This window comes from Stegodyphus dumicola, chromosome 2 (assembly GCF_044657685.1).
Source record: "Stegodyphus dumicola isolate Sdum_Otavi_A_Nest chromosome 2, ASM4465768v1".
Taxonomy (NCBI): domain Eukaryota; kingdom Metazoa; phylum Arthropoda; class Arachnida; order Araneae; family Eresidae; genus Stegodyphus; species Stegodyphus dumicola.
Genome location: NC_140769.1, coordinates 25,880,351 through 25,905,117, shown reverse-complemented (window position 1 = coordinate 25,905,117; position 24,767 = coordinate 25,880,351).

Here is a 24,767-nt window from a genome sequence, read left to right as displayed (position 1 = left end):
ATTTCAAAGATTGTTAATGATTTGCAATCTAATAGAATCAGTGGTCACCACAGCGCTTTCATTAGTATTGATCTTCAAAATGCTTTTGATACGCTGTGGTGGCCAGCAATTCTGGAATCATTAAGAAAAGCTCATTGCCCTAAGAATATATTCTTGGTATTTAGAAGTTATCTATCTGAACGAAAATTAATGTATTTAACTAACCGGGAAGTAATAACCAAGATACAAAATCGTGGCTGTCCCCAGGGTTCCTGTGCTGGCCCTGATTTGTGGAATGTAACATTTAATTATGTTCTATCCTCCACTTGGCCAGCACATACCCGTTTATATGCTTATGCTGATGACACAGCTTTTGTTGTCACAGGGCGAACAAGAGATGAACTGCAAATTAACTCCACAGAAACTTGTAATCTTTTTTATGAGTTATGTAATAATATCAAACTTACAATTTCCTCTTCAAAGTCAACCATTCTCCTTGTCCCAAAGAAAGGAAAATCTTTAAATCGACGACCGAGAATTACAATAAATGGTACCAGAATTGGTATTAAAAGGCAGCTCAAATTTCTCGGTATAGTATTTGATGAGAAATTAAATTGGATTTTGCATCTGCAGGAATTGAAAAGAAGAACAACTATCATTGCAACTAATCTTCGCCGTATGTATGGACACAATTGGGGTATTAGTCCGTACATACAAAAAATATTATATCAAACTGTAATCGAGAAGATGGTTATATATGCAGCTGCAGTCTGGGCCGACCCTATGCAGGGTCGTAAGGCCAGACTATTGCAAAGCTTTTAACGACCCTTTGTATTACAGATTACCCGCGCTTTTTGTACAACTTCTTCTAATGCCTTGACTGTGCTTGCAGGCATTATTCCATTGCCTCTACGCACTCTACAGGAGGCAGCTTATCAAACAGTTCGCCAATTGCAGCAATCTGTAAATTTTCATGATGACATATTTTTTCCAACCAACTATGAAAAGCAAACACAGCATTTGGATAATCATCCTGCTCAACAAGGATATGGACTCAATGTCTTTTTGAAATGTGACAATTTGCCACAACTACCTCACTTACAGATATTCACTGATGGTTCGAAAATTGAACAACAAACTGGTTGTGCCCTTGTGGCTTATCACAATGAAGACCAAATATTTAAATGGTTAGGACATCTTACTGCTGAAAACAGCGTTTTTCAAGCAGAAGCGATGGCTATTCTTAAAGCTGTTCAATATCTTAAACAAACCGGCGAGATGGAAGGTATAATACTCGTAATAACGGATAGCCTTTCATCTCTTTTTGCAATTAAAAATCCAAGGCATTCTTCGCCTATTATCTCTGCCATTCAGCAGGAATTGCTCATGTCCGGAAATTCTAAAATACTGATGGCCTGGACAAAAGGTCATGCAGATAACATTGGCAATATCCAAGCAGACTTCTTTGCAAAAATAGCTGCCCAAAAACGTATTGATCATATTGGTGAAATTGAAAACCTAATGGTAAAACGGCCAATTTCGTATTTTAAAAAGGAAATTTTACTCAAGACTATTTCTGCGTGGCAAACAAACTGGGATGACTCCGACACAGGTCGTCGTACTTATTTTCACATTTCATATGTTAATATACATAGACAGGTTACCAATCATCATTTGGTACGTTATATTACAGGGCATGGACCCTATCCAGTTTACTATTATCGACATGGGATTTCAAATACTGATATGTGTGTATGTGGTGAACTTGGAAATCCTGAACATTATGTGACTCAGTGTCCTATTACACAAGATTATCACATTCCCATACCAAATACTAACACTCGTGCATTTTGTAAGTTTTTAATTAAACAAAAATACTTAGTTAAAAAACTGATCAAAATTATGGAAATACTTCATTCCTATGGTACTGACTTGTGCTTGGTAACATAATTTACAATTTTATTATATTGTACGCATACATGTTAGTGTTAATCTACTATTCCCATATGTCAACTTATCACATGCTTGGATTGGGATTTGTCTCATTGAATCTTCGTTGAATTTTGTTCAATAAGAATGTTTACATATATATATATTTTATTTATCTTTGTTAGAAGTACCATTTGATATATGCATTTACTTTTCTATTAATATCTGGATTATTTTAGTATTTGAATTTGTATTGTTTAGATCTTATCGATTGTATTGGGTTGTTTTCTCGATATGTCTTTAACTTGTTATGCATTTATAATTATATCAGTATATATCTACTGACTGTATTTGAATATGCATTGCATAGATATTTTAAGAATAACATTTTGCTTTTGTATTGGTCATATGTTCGGATTTTTATTTTAGTTTATTATTATAATTATATTTTAATACTGTTGGTATTTAAATTGCAATACCATTCTGTTGTACGAATATGACTTTCTTTTGTATAGTATATCTATATCTAACATTGTATACTACTACTCTTTAACTTTACGTTTTGCATTGATATACATAGTCCTTTAACTTAGTATTGTTTTGCACTGATGGTTCATGAAATATTAACATTTGTAATTACATACTCGTGTTTGCATTATATTGTACTGTTCGACTTGTATTGTATTATACAGTCTATTTGTATTTACAATCTTATTATGTACCAATTGATCATTGTATTATAATTGTCAGAGAATTTCAGTATGTTATCATATGTACTAATATTTGAAGCAGTAGTCCTTTAACTTACTATTATTTTGCACTTATGGTTCACGAAATATTTGCATTTGTAATTATATCTTACTTTTTACATTGATATTGTACTATTGGAGTTGTATTATGCAGTATATTTATAATTGCAATTTCATTATATACCAATTGCACATTGTATTATAATCGTCAGAGAATCTCAGTATTTGCTATCATATGTACTAATGCCTGGACGGTTGGGTGAGCGTTGTGTGGAGGGCGCTTTTGGTCAGTTTGACTGCCCTCTGGATGGTCCGAGCGTTGGGCCTCGGCTTTTGGTGCTGGGCGCAAATTTGGCTCCTACACATTGGCTCTAGACAGTGGTGGGCACGGTGCAATACCGATTAACCATTATGGTAAAGGGACAGTGCCCGTGCTCCCCGTTACCTACCTACCTACCCCCGTGGCCGAGACTGCCTAGGTACAGATCCTAGCCAGTAGCTTCGCAGAATTCTCTACGTCGACCCCCGGGGGGATTAAAAGGGGAGGAAAGCCACAACTGTATCCCGCCCTTATATGTAACTTTATGTGTCTTCCAGTAATTTCGAGAAATGGAAGTTAATATGAGATTTCTCGGCGGCCATGAGAAAACTATACAAGACTGTAGAGAACATCAGTTTCTGAGTTGTTTAATTGAGCGCTCCGTGTGAGTTCGCTCTAATATTCCCGCTTTACATTACGCTATGTTTAATGTTCTTAGTTGTTTGAAGTGTAGCACTGGCTGTGATACTGAGAAGAGCTGTAGGACTAGTTTTGCTAAAGTTCTAGAACTGTAAAGTGTTCCTGTTTGTAAAATAAATTTTATCAAGCTATCATCAGCTCTGTGTGCATTAAATCTGATACGAATCCGTGCGTACGTAACATTATTAACGTATTAAGAGTTGTTTTGTGTTTAAACTTTTACTATGTCTATCATGATTTGCTTCATTTCGCTTTATTATTCCCGCTTTACATTGCGTTATGTTTAATGTTCTTAGTTGTTTGAAGCGTAGCACTGACTGTGATACTGAGAAGAGCCGTAGGACAATTCTTGCTAAAGTTCCAGAACTAGGTTCCTCCACGCTTCCTGTTTGTAAAACAAATTTTATCAAGCTATCCTCAGCTCTGTGTGCATTAAATCTGTTACGAACCTGTGCGCACGTAACGTTATTAACCTATTAAGAGTTGTTTTGTGTTTAAAGGTTAGCTATGTCTGTCATCATTTGCTTCATTTATGAAGCAAATGATGACAGACATAGCTAACGTATATGTATACAGACATAGCTAACGTAATGATGACAGACATAGCAGACATAGTAACGTATATATAACTTTTAAGTTATATATAATCTATTTGGTTTCGGAAACTTTAAAGATAAAGTGTGCCCTACCAGGAACTTGAATGGATCTTTCTGTTGCCATTTAGAAATACTAAACACTTATACCATTGGAAACAGAAGAACGTGAAAATTAGAGCTCGATATTCAAATCGAGCTCTAATTATCGCGTTCTACAGTTCATAAAATTGTTGAATGATGACAATATTAGTAGGCTAAATTATTTTATTTGACCTTAAATACTTGAATTATATTTGACTCTAATCATAAAATTATTAACGATGCTAATTATTAATTAGTAATAATTAGTACACAGTATGATTTAAGAAACATGCGAACAGAAGTTAAGTAACAGTATTCTTTACTAAGAAATTACATCTACATGCAGTTTGCAAATCAGTTACTGTTGTCTGAATGAGAAATTTCACGTAAATAATACACCTGTGTGAGCAATTCGGATTCATTGAAACATTTCCTGAGATAATTTTTTTGGCTTCGATTATTATTTTTTTAAAGTTTTTTTGTAGTTATCCTTTAATGATCCTCCACAGGAGATAATCTTATGGAGGAGAATTGTAGGAAAATGATAGTTTATTGAAAGGCAGATTAGTTATATTATAAAAAATATTTTTAGACTTCTTACATAAGTACAGATGCACAATTTCTGATTGGCTGTGATTTGTTCGCATTTTTAAACTTACTAGATAGGACCTAAAACCTTGACAATTATATGTTATGAAACATAAATATTTGCGTTTGATTTCATTATTTTATTTCTAGACATTATGTCTATTTTCCACGTTATACTAAGTTGCTGTCGTATTATTGACATAGATATTTACTTATTTTTGTTCATCATATATCATAAGGCATGTGAAGTCGTACATCATCAGATCTAATATTAATACAATATCACTCCAGATTAGTAGATTAAACAAAACATTTTCTTTGTGGCCACCAGAATTCTCGAGATTTAGCTGATAATGAATGATTTGTTAATTTTTTTAAATCGCAGTCGCTTTACTTTACGATATAAAACATATTTATTAGGATTAAATCGCATACCAGTTTCATTTGGCAGTTTTCTAAATTGAAAGTGAAAGTTTGAATTATATTTTGTTTTTGATTCTTATTTAAGCCTTTTCATCTGATACCGTTTTTATCTTCCTTTTCCACCTGTAATTTAAAATTAATCTGCTCATGTTATTTTCACCAAGTCACTTGAAGATGCATTTTTCAGATTTTAAAAGCTTTTTAAAGCACAATGAAAAATTTTTGCTTCAAAAATTGCTAAACCGATTGCTTTAAACTAAATTCGATTTTTTAGCACCATATTTAATTACTTGCAACTAAGAATTGGGATTTCTGCCTCGTAAGAATGAAGTGCTGTAAGAATTACGTAGACGAATCAGAAATTAGGTTCTATGGGGAGGTAATTTAATCAATGAAACCCAAGAAATAACGTCTTTAGAACTAGCTCAACATCTCAAATTATCTGAAAACATAGACGTAATTCAGTTACCACAAGCCATTGCGCTCAACGACATGGAATACCATAAAGTTTGATTATAGGTAAATCATGCTGATGACACTGGTGCAAAACATCGTCCTGCAGATGGATTATTTGAAAGAAAACATTTTGTTGTTCAGAATTTAATGTAAAAAATATTTTATAGTCAGTTTGTCTTTACATTTTAATTCAATCTCGTAATGCATGTCCCAGTTTTTCTCCTCATTGCTTAGGTAAACTGAAAAAAAAAAAGGACAGTTCTATATTTCTTGTTTTACTCGGCCGATTGACGAAATTCAAATGACGTTTTCCTTGTCTCGAATGCGCGACTTAGGATATGTATTAGATTTATATATATAGCATTGTTCTAACATAAGTATTTTGACACAAAATCGGACTTTTTCTGAAATAGCATGCCAATTTTTTTCCATATTTCGATTTTAAGTCTCAAGTTATGCCTAGATATTAAATTTTGTAAAATTTGGTGCGAAATCTACGGAGATATTCAAAAATTTATCTTGGCGCAATTTTTTCAGTTTGCGCAAAGACTAATTCACTTGGCGAAGTTTTTATTATACGGTAATTAATTTTCCTTTCCCATCCATTATGCCGGAGAGGAAAAAAAAGCACCTCGTTCCTACCTCTTTACATTGTGCATTTGAGCGGGAAAAAGAAGTCACATCGTTCCTACTTTCAAATAATTTTAGCAAAGTGTCTAAACCACATTTGATATTTTATTGCTTTCAACAAATATGCCAAATTTCAAAACACGCCAATATATAAATTCACGTATATCTTCGAAAATTTTAAATAAAAAACTGTAATGTTTTGTAGGTATGCTTAGAAATACGTCTACTTTAAGGTGATGGTAAAAATTTTATACATTACAATTAAAATTTATTTTCGAAAAATTTATAAAGTTTATTTAAAAATACAAATTTTAAAAATAAATCATAAAAAATGGGAAAATTTTATTTGGAATGAACCTGAATTTCGAAATGTGAAAAGATGAATCAAATAAGTTTAATAAAAAAGAGAGATTAATAAATATATACCAAACTCAATTAACATTGATGAACTAAAATTTTGAGAGCTAATTTTTTGAAAACTGCTCGTGTGATTTTTACAAAACTTGGTAGTTTGGCGTAACTTGAGTCGTAGAATCGAAATATGGAAAACAAATGTATGTTATTTCAAAAAAAGACCGATTTTCTGTCAAAATACCTATTTTAAAACAATGCTAGATATAAATCTAATACATATCCTGAGTCGCGCTTTCGAGACATAAAAAAAGCAAGTTGAATTTCGTCAATCGGCCCAGTAGAACGGGAGGTATAGAACTGTCCCATTTTTTTTTCGCAGTGTACATTTATTTTTATCACGCACCTCTACAAATAAATATATGAGGATTTTTATCATGTTTCCTTTTTCCGTTTTTCAAGCTAATTAGGTAAAATTTAATAGATATGCATTTTACTACAATGCTTTACCCATATAGCCATTTGCTGACCTAACTGGGTCAGCAAAATAGCTAATATAAGCTATACTGTTTCTTTTAGGCTAGATATTTGCGAAAACCATTGACCTTTAAAGGATAGCTAAGCTTTAATAGTTATGCACAATTTTGCTGTAGAATTAAGCTATTAAACACATTTTAGCGGGTAAAGTTTTTTCCCTTCTTTGCTACGTGCGTTCTTCTTGTAACTAGAAAGCAGTCCTGTACGTACTGGAAGCCCCGGACTTCAGTTCTTGGCGAGATTATAGTTTCCATTAGTTGAATTAACCAATTGATAAAGTTTTGGTTACCTTTTCTGAATTTCTCAACTTCACCTCGCATTTCCTCGCCAGGATGCAATTTTAAAGTTAAGTGAAATGAGTATTTAAACGGATGAATCTTGGATTTTATATTCAGAGCGTGTTTTCACTAGCCAGCGCACTTTACAAGTCTATTCTCGCTGTTGCTAGGAGTTGCTGGTGCGCCCTTTTGGCAATTTAAATACTTATCATCTCGGGTAGGTTGTCGAGTTAACCTTTAACTTCTAATGTGCTAGTGGCAGCACTACTCTTAAGCCTTTGAATTTATTGTGTAACGATTCTTAAGTTCCACCACAAGTTGTCGGTGTTATTGTAAGCAAGAAGTACATGCATTTATGTTCATAGTTAATAATATTAAAGGGTTATTTTTACCCTTCTTCTGTGTTGGTATTATTTAAACCTGTGCGAGAAGTCGCCAGGTCCTTTAGTAAGAACTCGTAGAGTTTATGTGGCCAAAGAGAGTACTATCCTACAAGATCATTGCTCATTTTTCATGTTTTTTCTTCGAATAAATCTAATCACTCTACAAGTGTCGTTGGTGTTTACTTAACTAAATTTGCTTAACACCCATTTAACTTGCTTGCGCGCAAAATTAACATTTTGGAAGTCGCATTGACGAACATATCTTTAAACTACTTCTGACAGTTACGTTTTTGTGAATCAAATACCACTCTGGAATTATATCTGATAAGAAAAACAATAAAAAAATATAAAATGCTGAAAGCTTTAACAGTTTTAACTGTTGCTCCGAAGGAAAAGGTATTTTACGCTTTCCCTGAGCTCGCAGTCTACCCTGCTTGCTGTAACACTCACTCTTACTAGCACTTTAAGCCTCATTTCATTCGCGCTTGCGCCATATACAATTCAACAGCAAAACTACAAGCAGTATAGCAGTATACGTTTAGAATTCTAATACAGCGCTAAGTGTTGATATACATTTTCTATTTTTTCTTCAGTCTTTTCTCAGATCTCGTATCAATGTTCTGTTTTCTTCTATTTTTAACGTTTTGCATGTTTACTTGATTTGTTACATATCATCCTCTTGGCGCTTACGCCACGTAAACTTCTATTCAACGGCAGAATTACAAAATATTTAAAAACAGCATATCTTTAGAATTGCCGATAGACAGTCTCGCGAGCTGGACATAAAAAATACTTGTGCAGAGTTGTCACTGCTCGCTTTGAATTTTAAAGTTTTCTAAAATATGAAAAAGATAATGAAACAAATTCGAAATTTAAAATTTGGGCTTCCAAGCGCGCATGTTCGGGTGGAAGATTACGTTATTCAAAATTTGATAGCTCTAGGTATCGTTGTTTTTCCACAATACAGGACACATGCAAACATTCATGCAGATTTTTCATTAATTAATTTCTTTAGATATAAAATAGGGCACTTTATGTTTTAGCCCAAAAGGGATGGCATTTTGCGTGAAATCGCTATCACTTTTCAAATTGTTGCTGCCAGATATTGTCACCCTGAATTTTATTTAAAGAAATACAATCATAATTCAAAGTTAGGTCATAATTCAAAACATTTCTCGAAAAATTAAAAAAAAAAACTACTAAAAAATACAAATTAAAAAAATAAATCAGAAAAATAAAAGAAAATATCTTCGAATATTATTTAGATGGAATTTGAATTTCGATCTTTGGAAAAAGGAATCATGTAAGTTTACTAAAAAAGAGCTGTTAATAAATATATACTAAATTCAATTAACACTGAGGAGCTAAAATTCCGAGAGCTGATTTTTTAGAAACTACTTTTGCGATTTTTACTAGACGATCCACTTTGGCACAATTTGAGTCATCAAATCGAAATATGTAAAAAAATTGCTATGTCATTTCAGAAAAAGTCCGATTTTCTCTTAGAATACCTACGTTAAAACCAACCTGTATATAAATCTAATATATATCCTAATTCGCGGGGCCCACCAGCGGCCGAGCGGTAAAGTCGCTGAACACTGGTAGTTCGGTCCGAGGTTCGAATCCCGCGAACGGGCTGGCTGCATGGGCGTTTTCGTGGTTTCCCCATGTGTAACGTGTATACGAGCCAGTTTCCCTTAGAAAGTCCTTCACGAAAGGCATCCCTCCCCTTAGGCAGATAGCCCTCGTGTGCTTTGCCATAATTAAATACACCTAATTCGCGATTTCGAAATATGAAAAACGGCAGTTACGTTTCGTCAATTGGTCATGTAGAACTAGTGACATGAAATTACCTCACTTTTTGTGCAAGGTGTACATGTTGAAACATTTATTAGAAAACCAAAAATTATTATATTTTTCAATGATTCAAATGGCTTGAGTTTTGAGAATGTAGCACCCTGCTCCATGAATCAAAATCACATCTGAATGGCAAATTCTATGGTGTAGGCATCCACAATTTCAAACAAGTGGTTGGTTCCCTTGGAAAATATCACAACTGAAATAGGAGACTTTTAACTGAACTATATTTAATGCGATTAATACAAACAAGTCGCTTGATTAAATGCATTCTTATTGCATCTTATTTTAAAAAACTTTTAAATTGCTCTGCACATCAAAACTTTTATAACATATTATTTGATATTTCAGTAGGAATGTACAATGCTAACTTTAAAATCCGTTTGTTTGATGCACGGCGGAGATTTTTTCGAATGCAGAATAGATATTCATGATTGAGCTTAAAACTTTGAAATTGCTGTGCACATTTCTACAGAGTGCAAAACATGAGATATCAGATGACTGAAATAATGAATATGAGTTATGTTACTGTAGGGGTTGATAAGAAATTCATCCACTTCAAAATTTCAAATGTTCTGTAAATTTCAAAATGGATGTTAGTCGCAAAATATTTCAATGAATACACAGGTAAAGTTTTACAAAAAGCTTATTACTTGAAATTTAAGTTCCAGTAGAAGCTATTGACTTTAAAAACCGCTTGGTGCAAGATGAAAATGAGGTTTTTTTTTTTTCAAAGTAGAACAAATGTTTATACTTGATCCTCACTTCGCAAAGCATTCTTACAGAAAATTTGTTTAGCGATATGTTCTCAAACCTTCATGAAATTCTCAAGAGAAAGATAATACTGATAAAAGCATTTCTGTTTGGTAACTCGATTATAAGACCTTCATCTTGCACGAAAGAAACGATTTTTAACCTTTTCATCGTCATCAACGATCTCAGCTCACTTTCCCCGCAGCAATTAAAGCAAACAGTATAAACTGCAACAGATAATTCATATGTTACATTACCTCTAATACTATAAATATACCATCTGTCTAATATCTCAAATTAGAATATCGCTTCGAGCACTCCAAAGCAGCAAAAAATGATGGCATCTTTTCTTATTTTTTTTCGGAATGTTTTTTGACGGCAGTGTGGAAGCCTGTCAATAAAATATGAATGCCAACAAGCATATTATTTGACACATAAATTGTTTACGTGAATGCTCGTATCCTAATGCGTGCATATTGTACATAAGTAGTAAGTATTGTACATAAGTGCATACATAATAAAGGATTAAAAAGAATATGAAGATTATATTTTTGAAACCCGAGATCCATATTGATTTCATGATCCACCGAAACGATTTCTTGTTAATATCCACTTTGGAATTTCCACAATTTTTTGAAGTTCATGTTCGGTACCTTTTGATCATACGATAGATTGCAAAATCAAAATGTTCAGAACCCAAACTAAGAAAAATAATTGTCTTTTTTCTATTAATTTTCATTTGCTACTTCATTATCTTCTTTATCTTTCTTTCACGTTCTAAAATATTTTATTAACCCACCAGTGGAGCGGTAAAGTCTCTGAGCACTGGTAGTTCGGTCCGAGGTTCGAATCCCGCGAACGAGCTGGTTGCATGGGCGTTTTCGTGGTTTTTCCCCATGTGTAACGAGTTAATACACATACAGTTTCCCTTAGAAAGTCCTCCACAAATGCATTCCTCCCTACCGTATAGTACCTTAGGGCGGAACACGTTAATAATAACAATAATCTGTTTTAATATTTGAATTAATATACAAACTAATTAAAATAGTTAGATATTATTTAACATTATATTTTAATACATGTGCTATCTTAATTTTTTTTTTCTAGATTGAATTATGTTATCCCATCACATAACTCATGCGTTTAATCAAACATCTTCCTTCCTGTATCTTTAAATTATTATACAGGTGTTATTTAATCAATTATTTTGCTTGCAAATTCGTAAACAATGAATATAGGATTGCCAAAGTATAAAAGGCTATTTTTACTTCCTTAGACGAAGTAAAAAGGAAGTATTGTAATCGCAAAAAGTTTCAGGCAGCATATTTCAACGAAAATATCCATTTTGACCGCTATCGAATGCAATTTAACGATGTTTTTGAGTCATATCTGTACGTAAGGACAGATGAAAATACTCTTTTCCTTCAAAAAAATTATAAAACTGCTTTAAAATTAATTCTGAAGAGAATTTTTCGTGGCGTCTGTACGAACGTATGTACGTACGTACGTATCTCGCATAACTCAAAAACGAGTAGCCTCAGACCGTTGAAATTTTGTATATAGGACTGCTATAACATGTAGATGTGCACCTCGTATTTTGGTTCAATCGGCCGCGCCAAACGTATATACATATATTTATATATATATCCACTCTGTTACCCGGCTCAGTGATTACAGTTTCTTTACTCTTTTATGTTTGTAAATTGTACATTTTTTGCTTTAAAAATGATTGTATTATGTTGTTTTTATCTTTCGGTTAACGTTTTTATGCCTTTATTAAATCTGTATGCAATATTTTTAGAATTATCAACAATTTTAAAGTTCTCTAAGTGCCGCTAAGCCTTTTTTTTATGGCGGCCATTCATGATTACATTTGAAACAGGAGACTAGTGGATTTGTTGCCAATCTAGAGAAACTTAGCATCGCAACAACAAAGATAACGCATTCATTTATTATTGCCAATTAAATCATGCTTAATTCTTTCTGGAATTTTTTCGAGGAAATAAGTGTTTAAGATTTACTTCGTAATTTTTAATATAGATATTTTGTGTTTTTATATATTTTTGCCTTCTCGCGAAGTGGAAACTGAATTAATTGAATGAGAAATACTCAATCGTCTGTGAAAAACTGTTTCTTTTTGGTTTTGTTTGCTTAATTTCTTTTAAACATCATTCTAGCTTTATTATAGTATTTGAATAGAACACGTGGCAACGATTAGATAATTCTATTCTTTAAATGATGTAAATTTTATGCATTATCAGTTAGAATATGAACGAAATATATAAGTTAACTGTTATATAATTATTGGATTATATAACAGTTAACTTAGTTTCCGTTATATAATTATTATATAAGTTAACTGTTATATAATTATTAATACTGTTAAGTGAATGTAGCGCCAGAGTGTCGCTATGGTAAACAAATATACTAATTTTAAAGAATGCATTTTTTCTATTGTGGTTTATGCGCTGTCGGCGAAGTAGATTTGATTCAATCCAATAAGTTTAAATGAAATGCAAGAAAAAATGCGTATAATTTAATTTTCCGTACAAAGAAGTCATGTGGTGTACACATCAGATTTTTTAATTTAAAAACACTTTAGGAAGCTCTGTCTATGTATAAGTTTACATTAATACTTAACAAATAATGATTAATATAACCTTCTCATGACATGACCCAATTTGCTAGTTAGTTGTAACCTAGTCGGAAAATTTCCTTTGGCTACATTCTGATCGATGGCCATCTCTTCCACTATTCTTTGGCGTTTCCTTTTTTTTATCATCCGTCATTCATTTACCTTTTTCATTTCTCTGGATTATGTCGAGTATTTTCTTTGACTTTTGCTTTTATCATATGATATATTGTTAGTTTTCAGCCTTAATTTTTTTCTTATTCTAAGGGCTGAAAAAGTATCATATAGGAATCCTATTTCAGCAAAGTACTGGTGAATGTTTTGAAACAATAACGAAGAATAATGATTCACTCAGGAGCTTCATCTTCTCTTGCAAAAAAACCTACAGACAAAATGGTTTCCTTCGAAGATATATTTCCAGAAGCAAAAGTTTTTTGAAGATAGATTTATAGCTATGTCCTCAAAATGGTGAAATAATTCCATTACACAGATTTCGATGAGATTTTAGCAATCTATTTGAGTGGTCGTTTTAAAATTAAAGTAATTCTAGCTTGTCTTGTGAACATATGTCATCATCGCTTTTGTTTCTACTATAAAAGTTAACTTCATAACGCTTTATTTAATTTTTGTTTAAAAAGATTAAAATTAGATAATCCTCAGTCAATAACAGTTTTAAATAATAGTAATTAATATTTTATTTTCCTTCTAATTTCTCATTTTTATTATAATAGACCTTTTTATAAAAACGCAAATCATTTGGGAATCTGCTATTCGTTTCCGAAGTACTGTTCTAAAGCAGTTGCATCAAAATATCATTTCTGAAACACGTATAAGAAGATATGTCCTTACTATATCACCCATGATATATGAAATAAAGCAAAGCCTCAGTTGTGTAGACATTTGTTCATCTGAAGTCTTCGAAGTAAGTTTGGACAAATATTGTGAAATACTACCATAAACATATGGAATTGAGGTAGTAGTGTAGTGCTCGAAATTCTATGAAAACTTTCGCTTCTTTTCTCCTCTCGTGGTAGAGAAGTTATTCATTATCTTGACTGTGATATTTTAATGGGAAATCTAAACTGTGAAAAATATTAGTAGAGTAAGAAACACCAAGCCGCACAATATGAAAATATGAAATAAAAATTGTAATTATTGAAAAAGTCCGGAAAATGATTTCCATCCATCTTCAAAGTGATTTCCGTCGGAACTGGTTCACACCGCTCGAGCTAGTGACAAGAGAAAAGAGGAAGAAATCTTTCGCTATTAACAAAGTTTTGAAACAAAGGGCGACTGGGAATGACGGGACCCAATCGCCAAATCCTGTTGGTGACTATTTATCGTCCACCACCTTTTTATTGGTGTGCCACTGTAGAGTCTTAAGCTATGTTGAAGCTGGAGACGAGAAAAATGCCTTCGCCGGGACTCGAACCCTGGACCTTTTGAATGCGCGTCGAGTATGCTTCCAAATTCACCTCAAAGGCTTGCAGAAAGGAGGGAAAAATACCTTATAATTGGGAGATTATTTCTTTTGTTTTCACTGGCCAATGGTATTGTTTTAGATAGCAGATGCCGTTTTGTCTTTTGACATTGCATAGAATGCCTAGGAAATATGTGAATTATTAATTATTTCCTAATTTCGGCATTCTACATAATTCCTTCTTTCATTCATTGCGTGTAATATATGTATATTTCATATGGTACACATATTTCTTTAAAAAGGAAAATTAGAAAGAAAAACAGGAGGTTTAGGGAGAAATGAGAAAAAAATTTGCCATTTAATAATATTAAATATCGGGAAAAAAGAACAAAGAGAGAGAGAGAGAGAGAAACACAACCAGGAGGAAATAACATCCCGGCAATAATTTCAAAAATATGTACTCGTAGATTCATTAACCGATGGAATTTAATTACGGGTCTCATAAAATAGGAATTCTCTAGATATAATACATAAATGGTATGATGCAAATCCCAAAAGAATGTCCTACGAAGTAAATGCAATAAAAACACCAATTTAGGAATTCTAGATCAAATCTGATGGCACATTTTATGATTATTTCACTACGTATTTGATAATAATAATAAGGTAAGAATTGACATGCCACGTAAACTCAAGAAAAAGTGATAATGCATAAACGCTTAGACAGAATATAAAAATAATTAAATTTTTAATAAACGTGAATCGGAAAAGATTGTATTTTTGTTAATTATTTCGTTTTTAATTTAAGTTAATAAATATAACTTCATTTACGAGTTCTTTCTTTTGAATGGGAATAACGCTATGAAATATTTGTTTACTAAGATTATGCAGGAAAGCAGTGATTAAACTCACTGGTCATCAAAATTAAAGGATAATGACAGAAATAAAAAAGTAACTGATAATTAATGAAAAATTATTAATAGAAAATTGTACAAAATCATTAGTTAACATAAATTACAGTTTTGGGCAGTTGACTATTCGTAAAATGTTGAAATTAAAACCAAATTTATAGAAACTGGAAAATGATGGAAAAATTAAGTCACTTCTTGCGGAATATATTTTTCTTTAATGTGGTGTATGGCCACCCCGGACAGAAATGCATACCTCACATCTTGATTTCATAAACTTTACCAAAATGTTGATAAAGTCTTGTGGAATTGCACGCCACTTTTCTAAAAGTGCAGTGCACTTTTCAGCTCCCGGAGGGTCAGGCGAGGAATTTGGTGGCCTGAAATTCGGCACAAAAGTAATCCGACTCATGCTCAATCGAGTTCAAGCCTAGCTCCATGCACCATTTGTCATAATTCCTCCCCAAACCATTAAACCGCGGTCGCAGAAACGACAAATAAAGGAGAGTTTCAAATAAAGGAAAGGCAAGTTGTGTGTTCCATCCTAGATCAAAACAGTCTAGAATCACTGTTCAGACTATATATGGACTCGTGAAACAATACTCGGGCTCAGTCGTCTTGGCTCCATTGAACATGATGACGACACGTCCCTTGTTAAAACGGGCTGTTTGGAAGCTGGAGTGAGTGGTAGACAAACCACTGTTTCTCTTGCTTACAATTTAATCTCATTAAGCCTTCCTGTAGCTGCAGAACGGCTAGTTTGAGTTTATGTAGCGGCCTGAAGGTTTAAAACCAAATCTCTCTCACTCGCTTTGCAGTTTCTTCTAGCCGACATAGATAGTAAACGATCTTCTGATGCAGTTGCTGCTCTTCGTCGTCCTTTACCAGGCCGTCTGGTCAACTGATGTAGTTCTTTAAAAGCGGCTGCAAATTCTTTATATGACTCTCTGAGGGGTATTTAAATCTTGGGCGAATGAATTATATTAACCTATTTGAAGTTAATATTTGTGTTTGGCCTCCCTCGATTCTATAAATCATTTGCCACCTCTGATCTGCACTTAAATGATGCTTTTGAGTCGTAACTACTGAGTGTTGATCCCGCTCAGAAACCACATTCACTTAAAACAACATTAAAGACCGGAATTCCAACATACGTCCATTGCGCACCAGATTTTCAATCACAGAATTTGCATATTTTCAGCTCTAACGTGCGTTCGGAAGTGCAACTATGTGTTCAGTTGTGTTGAATTAACATAAAAAATTACAGGATCTAACTTTGGTCGCACCATTAATTTAATGAACATTCTTTTCCTCATTATGCTTTAATTTTGATGACCAATCAGAAGATTATACCAGGTTAGTCAAAAAGAATAAGAATTTTTTTAAAGTTATTTCCGAAAACAACGCACGATACTGACTTAATTTGTCCATTCCTGGACAGAAGAATGTTCGATGTTTTTCGGTAACAGAATTGGTTTCACTTGTACACGAATTCAACGTTTCTTCCAATTCTTAGGTAAATGACGACATCGCAAGGAAAATTTGCAGAACGTATGAATCCATTATGTAGACAAAATGGGATTCCGCCGTTAATTCATCAAACAAACACCTCGTAGCAAGTGAATTAACGGTCCAGAATGATCCAGGATGATTCCATGATCTCTGGTTGTCCACGGCCGTTTTCGCTTTTAATTACTGAGGTGTATAAAAGAAGGTATATTTATTCGACTTATACTCGCTATTATTCAAGTTTTTGAAGTCGTGAGATCAATAAGTATTAACCAGTTCACGCATGTGTGGCAAGAAAGATATAAGGTAGTTTCTTTCCTTTCTTCACGCATTTGTGGTGTAACGGTAGAACACTCGCCGCGTATTCGAGAGGTCCAGGTTTGAGTCCCGGAAAGGGCATTGCTCAATTTTCATGTCTCCTGCTTCAAAAAAATCTTAATGACTCTACAATGACCCTCGAACTAAAAGGTGGTGGATGATGATTCTTCACAACAAGGGTTTGGCAATTGAGTCCCCCTAATCCCCAGTCGCCTTTTAAAACGGAGGGGTGTATATAAGATATTTTCTCCCGTCATTCTGCATGCCTTTGTTGTGTAACGGTAGCATACTCGGGCGTATTCGAGAGGTTCAGGTTCGTGTCCTAGTGAGGGCATTGTTCATTTTCCGTGTTTCCTACTTCAAAAATCCTAATGACTCTACAAATGCGCCCGAACTAAAAGGTGGTGGATAATGATTCTTCACCTCAAGATTTGGTGACTGGCTCTGCGAATGCCCCAATCGCCCTTTAAAAGAAGGAGTCCTGGCGAGAGCTTTGCTCATTTTTCACGTCTCCAGCATGAACAAAAATCCTAATGATTCTACAAAGAGAATCCCGTTTCGATACCAGATGGGTAAAACTTGTTGCTCATATTCAATAACGGAACGTAGAGACTTTAAAAAATTGAACCTTTTTTTATCCAACAATGTGGAATGATATTCAGTAATGTAAGTTTTGTTGCAAATGAAATTTTAAAGTCTGCTGCTCCTTTTTGACAAAGCTGTCATTTTTTAAATCGATCAAAGTATTGAGAAGGTTATTTTGATATCATTTTAAATCGCTGAAAAAAAGTATATTTAATTTAAGGTTATCATTGAAATTTCTGTGCTCAAGAACTACAAGTAACAGTGATGTTTACGATTGCTAAATATTCATAGGAGCAGATTAAAAAAATAATCAACTGATCCCCCCCCCTCATATTCAACAACTTGCTCATTTTTGCTTAGTTACTGATTGACGAACTGAAACCGCAAACTTTAAGAGACTAATCAAATTTATTTAATTTTCCTAAACTGTACTTAGGAATGAAAAGGAAAGGATAAATTGGCGTATCTGCACGTTTAGAAGAAGTTAATTATATTTAACCTCAATATAAGGCAAAATAATTAAATGTTATGTTTTATAAATCATACAAGGCGATAATTAATATAATACAAATAAATACTATTTTAATCACAAGAAGCAGCTTATGTTTCATGAACTTTACACAAGCATACGGAAAACTATTGAGAAGGAAATATGTAGACACAAAAATGGAGCATTGAAAGGTTTTTATTTATATTTGCAAATTCAAACTTTAATAGCAATGTATGCTAAAATAGCTGCAGTGTGACAACTTAAAAAACATTGAAAAAAAAAAAAAAAAAAAAAATACAATTTTTTTTTTTATTTCACTGTTTTTTTTTTTTTTTTTTCAAGTTGGAAATGTAAGGTTTAATAAAAACTTATACTGAAATAATTGCGAAATCTTGGAAAATCAAAATTCATAAAGGCATATAACTGGCATTCCTGTAATAATCTGCATCTAAATAGGATGTTCTTCAAAAGGTTTAGTTTTAATCATGATACTTTTTTCGACAAAATATGGAACCGATTAAAATTACAGGAAGAACTTTGTGAAGTTTAATTTGGTTTGGTTTTTGTAATTTATTTTATGTGATTATTAAGCCTATTAAGCTTCGAGGGCTATCTGCCTAAGAGGAAGGATGCCTTTGTGGCTAAGAGAAAGTATGTCTTTCTACGGTAAATTGGCTCGTATATACGTTACATATGGGGAAAATCACGGCAACGCCTATGCAGCCAGCCCATTTGCGGGATTCGAACCTCGCACCAAATTACCAGTGTTCAGTGACTTTTACTTAAGACTTTTGCTCTGTCGCTGGTGTGAGACTTTGTGAGGAATTGTCTCAAAATGGAAACTAGTCAATGCATTTAGCACTTTGTAATAGAAAATAACGCCGACACTTTTTTAAAGCATTTCACAACATTGAATGGAATAACATTTAAAGCCTCTAGAAACTATTTTATAAATTTCCGTTCTATAAACTAATAATTCTTTAAGCGGTAGACACACATAAGTAATTAAATAAAAATTTCTTGTATGATTAGAATCCTTGTTCATCACATTCTAAGGCTGGAATCAGTGTGATACTGAAGCTTTCCTTTGATAAATTATAGCAAATATACTTTTGATTTCATCGTTATATTGTTACACTTTTTATTCTCCAATAAGAATTAAATCCAATAACAGAAATATAATTTATTATATCATAACTGAGAAAGGTCAATGAAAATGAAGCAGTACTTTTCAAAAGCCGCGAATTGTAATTCCACGGAGGAAAACAAAAGACAACGTGATAATTTCTGCTTTAACACTGCCTGTCAATATATTTCTGCTTAATCGATGACAATAGAAAAGCGGTAAAACCATTTCCGAAATGTTTTTCCAATATTCTTCGGAGATTGGAGCCACCGGGTAACACTGTGGGTTATAAAGCTAATGCAAATGTCAATAAATATTCATCGGGTAATTTTCGTATTTCTCAACTTACAACGTCATTTATTGGAGAGTTCTTTTTTTATTCCCGGAATACACCGAATTACATACAATTCTATTGGCGCTTGGTTAGATGAACCGATAGTGTTCGCACACTGTTAGGGAAGAGTTATAACTTTTCTAACCATTGGAAAGACTATTAGGGGTAAAAATATTTAAAACCAGATTAGTTGCTTTGAAATTCAAATTTTGGAAGCTATTTAGATTTACATACCTTTCATTTTATAATAACCCACTTGCAGTTACTTCCTAACTGTTATTTTACAATTAGAAATATTCAAATAAATGTATCATAATTTTAAAGCAAAATATCAGGTATTATATTTTCATCATAAAACGCGCTCAACGGAAGCAACACCGAATGTTCATGATTACCAGCGCTTTCAATTTGTGGCTCTTAAGCACAGAAGTTGTGCAACTTTCCGTGATCTGAAGTTTGGTAAATCCTGGTTTCAGATCTAATACTAATATAGTATTGCGAAATGTCCAGCGTCACAGAGATACCTTCCCCGCAAATCGTGTTAGGGTTGTCAGAAAATGGAAGGGAAATGCATGGGGTGTCAGGTTAGGCGCGACCTATCTCATTTGGTGAAATTTGGCGACAAAATATGCGATATGCCATAGATGGAGCGAAAAAATTCTAGAATGCATTCTTAGGAATTTTCTCGAGAATATTCTTGAAGGTAGGTTAAAGCTATGTATACCCTGCCTATTCGCAAAGAAAGTAGTAATGTTTTGAGTTCAGAGATTAGCTTGAGAGCGATCGGCCTAGTTGAGAGCTGTACTTCAACGCTTTGCAGTGAGGCTGTCTTCTGAAAAACTTATAGACTGAAGGCTGTGTTGCTGAGTGTTTCTGCCTATTTGTCGTAGTTTTTCGACGAGTGTAAACCTGTCCTTGGATCTGTCCTGTGGTACAGGACACTGATGAATAAATTGTGTTTTGATTCTTCATCAAGTGTTATCATCAATTACTCCAAATTCACGAACAGACTCTCTCCACCTTACGACCTTTCACAGACATGAAAAAATATGTTTAAATAATGAGATTTTCAGAGTAGAAAAGAGTTAGAGTCCTAACCTTTTGGTAAACCAGAGCTGAATTTTTAGAGGTTTCCTTAAGTCTGCTGTTTACGATACCATATAGTGCTTATTATTTACTCCGAAAGAAAAAGAAAATCCTTTCGCGTAGGTTTAGACATTCATTATTTTTTTAAAATGCTTCAGAAATCGGTATTGCTGCTCCATCTAACATGTCTATTCCGATATTGAACTGATAGCTTTTTTTCTGGGCAATAAGTCCACATCGCGATTCCAATGGCAAACTAACCTCTCATAAAATTTCAAAGGGTATTGATATTCCATTCCTCTTCCAATGCTCTCCGTATACCTTTCATCGTGGTGGGTTTGTGCTTAGAAAGAGTTCTTTTCATAAGACCAAAGGCACAATAGTCCATAAGTGAAACGTCAGTATATTTCGCAGAAATACGTTCAAAATGTATGCATGTAATACCTGTATCGGTTTTCATTCTTTAAAGGCATGCAGTAGTACTTTCTGAAGTATGACTTGTTGCTTTACCTTGATGATTTTACTGTTTGAAGGTCATTGCCAAAACGAAATGGAATTACTTCTGTATATATCAGACGTAAAACATTCTCTTGATAGCATGTTGAGTTGATTTTCAATATTTTTGTCTACTGTATGACACACGTCAGTGTAACGTTTTTTTTTAAAAAAGAAACATTAGAATGAGGAAATGGTTATTCGGTGTTTGACAGATCTGAAAACGCATTGCTAAAGAGTAAGATTAAGATTTCCTTCGATGCGAAAGGTATATTTCTGCTGTTTTTTAATAATTTAAATAGTTAATTTTTCTATAATTTTCAATAGGTTAAGATGAGCAAAACAAAATTTAGGTTTCTGAAATTTCCATGTATTTCTGAAATTTTTGTGTAATTTTCGCCAATTTTGTCCTTAGTGCACTTATAAGTTTCACATAATTTTAACATTCAGTAGTTACTCATAATTCTAAAGAATTTATTTACAACGAATCAGTATTGCAAATAAAAAAAAAAACTCCATTAAAACGAATTCTTGTCGTGTACCCTCTAGCTTTTATAAATCTTCGATAGAAAAAATTAATAAAGTAAACTTTCACCACCAACCAAGGTATATTTATTTTATTTTATTTTATTTTTTTTTTTCACGATTATGGGAACGAGATTTGGTCTCGTTTGAAAAGAAGATTCTCGCTCGTGAAAAGATCTGAATGCAATATGCTCGAGTTCCATTAACTCAAAAATGCTTCATCAAAACCAGAACAAATAAAAACAAAACTGAGACTCATCAATTCTCAAGAGACAACAAAAATCTTTGATGTTAGGTTTTGTACTTTTTTTAAAGGAATGCATTGATCTAAATGTAGCATGCAATCTTCTGTGCATTAGGTTGATGCTACGCTCGGGTGTCTAGGTTCAGACTATGTTGATTACGGTTTTATGAAAAGAGCCCACAGAAATAGTGCTCACATGAAAAAAGCCCAGACCGAAATATGCCCGCATAGAAAAGAGCTCACATGAAAAATTGTTCACTTAGAAATACCGTCCGCAATAACTACCGTTTCCGTCCGCGAAAGTGAGCACTTTTAAAATTTGTAATTCCAATAATTTTTTTCCTTCTCCTCTATTGTGTGGGTTTTGGTCCTTTTCATGTTCCAAATGCTTTAAGCCTGCCATTTCCGTCATACGTATACCGTTACAACGCCATTTACGGTTCTTCAATGCGCTGATCAGTTTGCCCAGGAAACACAGTTTGGGTTTCATTCGAAAACTTTGAAATTTTTCGCTGTAACTGTAACGCAAGAGTTCTCTTGTTTCACCACAATCTCAAGTGCATACCGTAAATCTGAAATTTTCAACCAACGAATCGACGTGAGTCTGAAATTTCATTTCGATTGTTTTAGAGGATAGACCGCTAGGGAAGGTGTTTTATGGTCATTATGGGCATGATTTAATTATTTTCCTTACAACTGAGGCATACAGGTATATTTATAAGGATTAAAAGAGTTTTTAAATCATTTTTATATTATAATTAAGCTTATTTCATTTTATATGAAGGTCATCTGTTATCATGACCTAGTTTTGTTGAATTCCAGTCATAATTTTTATTTTGATTCCATATGAGTGAAGTATACTTTTGTTAGGGATGTTTTAAAGCATTCCGTGCAATGCGATTTCGAGATTTACGTTGCCTGAGCTTCTGAACCGAAAGATCCAATGTTCTTCAGCGTGTAAAACACCTAAAAGCTCTCCTCTAAAACAAATTCTCCATGTCCAACAACCTGTCATGGAGATGAAACCAAGCTGTCTCTTTAAAATAGCATTTGTCGCGAGAGAAATCATCTAAATCTCAAACTTTTGTGTCAAAACATTTTGTGAGATCGCACACCATCCATTCGTGCGATCAATACGCTCACTGTTGACCTAAATAGCTAGTTCACTGACGGTCCAGGCCGTAGAGTAACAGAGCGGATGCGTTTGAATCCGGTTCTGCCTGTTCAGAATGATTAATGGTTATTCCCTAATTAAATTTGTTACAGAAAAGCATGCGGCAATTAACCACACTGAGCGATGATTCATGTAACATTTTACCGAGGAATTTGCAAAGCTTGTTGTATTATTCACTTGACGTGTTAAACAGTAATGGCATCAAAATGCTTATTCATTTTATCAGGAAATTCTTCTACTCCTAGAAACGTGGCAATCAATCAGCGTAAGTAAATTAGGAAGCATTAATTGAATAATACATTTTTAGAATTTTGAAAACGCTGAAGTTGTTTAAAATTGAAGTTTCAAATTCTAAGTTTATTTAAATTAAAAGTACATTTTCTCCTTCTGTTAGTACTGTAGGATACAATTAATAATGGATTAAATGAACTCTTAGAATGATTGAGACTCGGAATGTATTCAAAACTCATGTTCTATCGGGCACACCAGTATTAGCACATTAAAAACGCAAAGAAATAAATCAATTGCTTTACGATAACCGAATATATAAACTCCCAAGTGCTACTAAGAAAAGGTACTTTAAAGATTCATTTTTCTTTTCTAAACAATATATATATTGTTACGTTTTTCTTCTTCTGTCACCAGTTGTTCCGTAATTTTCTTCCTTCACGTTCGTACGGGGTTGGATTTGGAGTGAATAACGACGATGCTTGATGAAGTATCGAAACACACTTTATTTAGCTAATCTAATCAGGACAGCTCCAAAACACTTTTACAGTCGTAGAAGAACTACTATAAACACGCTGACACAATCAGCGACACAGCCTTCACACTATCGGGCTATAACGGTCGAGACGGCTTCACTGCAAAGCACCAGAGTACAGCTCCCGCCTCTGGTCATTCTCGGAACACCACATACTCTCAAGACTCTCCACGCTGAAACTCGCGATGCACTCGACGACACAGTGAGCACAGCTCCTGCGGTTCAGTCGTCCCCGGATCTTAACACATTCTCTCGACGATGCTCTAACCGCGATACACTAAGAAACTCTTTCGATACACTCGACGACACCCTCGGCACTCGCTTTCCGGCTGTCAGCTCGACCGACTCCGCAGGGATTGACTCGCTAGACGAGACACCAACTGGATACTAACTAATACGCACACTAGACGAAGCACACACACTATCAGCTCGCTAGGCGAGACACTCACTAACAGACTGCGGAGCAGCAGGGTGTATTCGAGAACATTTTAGGCTTGTGTTCGAGAACATTTTAGGCTAAACCTGTAAGAATTTGTTCCAGAAGGTTCTCCATCAGTCCATGGTATATCGCCAATTTTGTCGCCAAATATCGCCAAATGGGATATTTCTCACCAAATATGGCAACCTTGTTTCCCTTGGCATTTTATGACAACCCTGAACCTACTTTGCGGGGAAGCTATCTTACCGCGCAGGTACATTTCGTAACAATATTAAAAAAAAAAAAAAAAAAAAAAAAAAAAACTTTAAAAAAGCCTGAAAGCTTTCAGATTTTATATTACGCAAAAAGGGGCGTTTTTTTAACGTTTCGTGTATTATTTTTATTTATTAA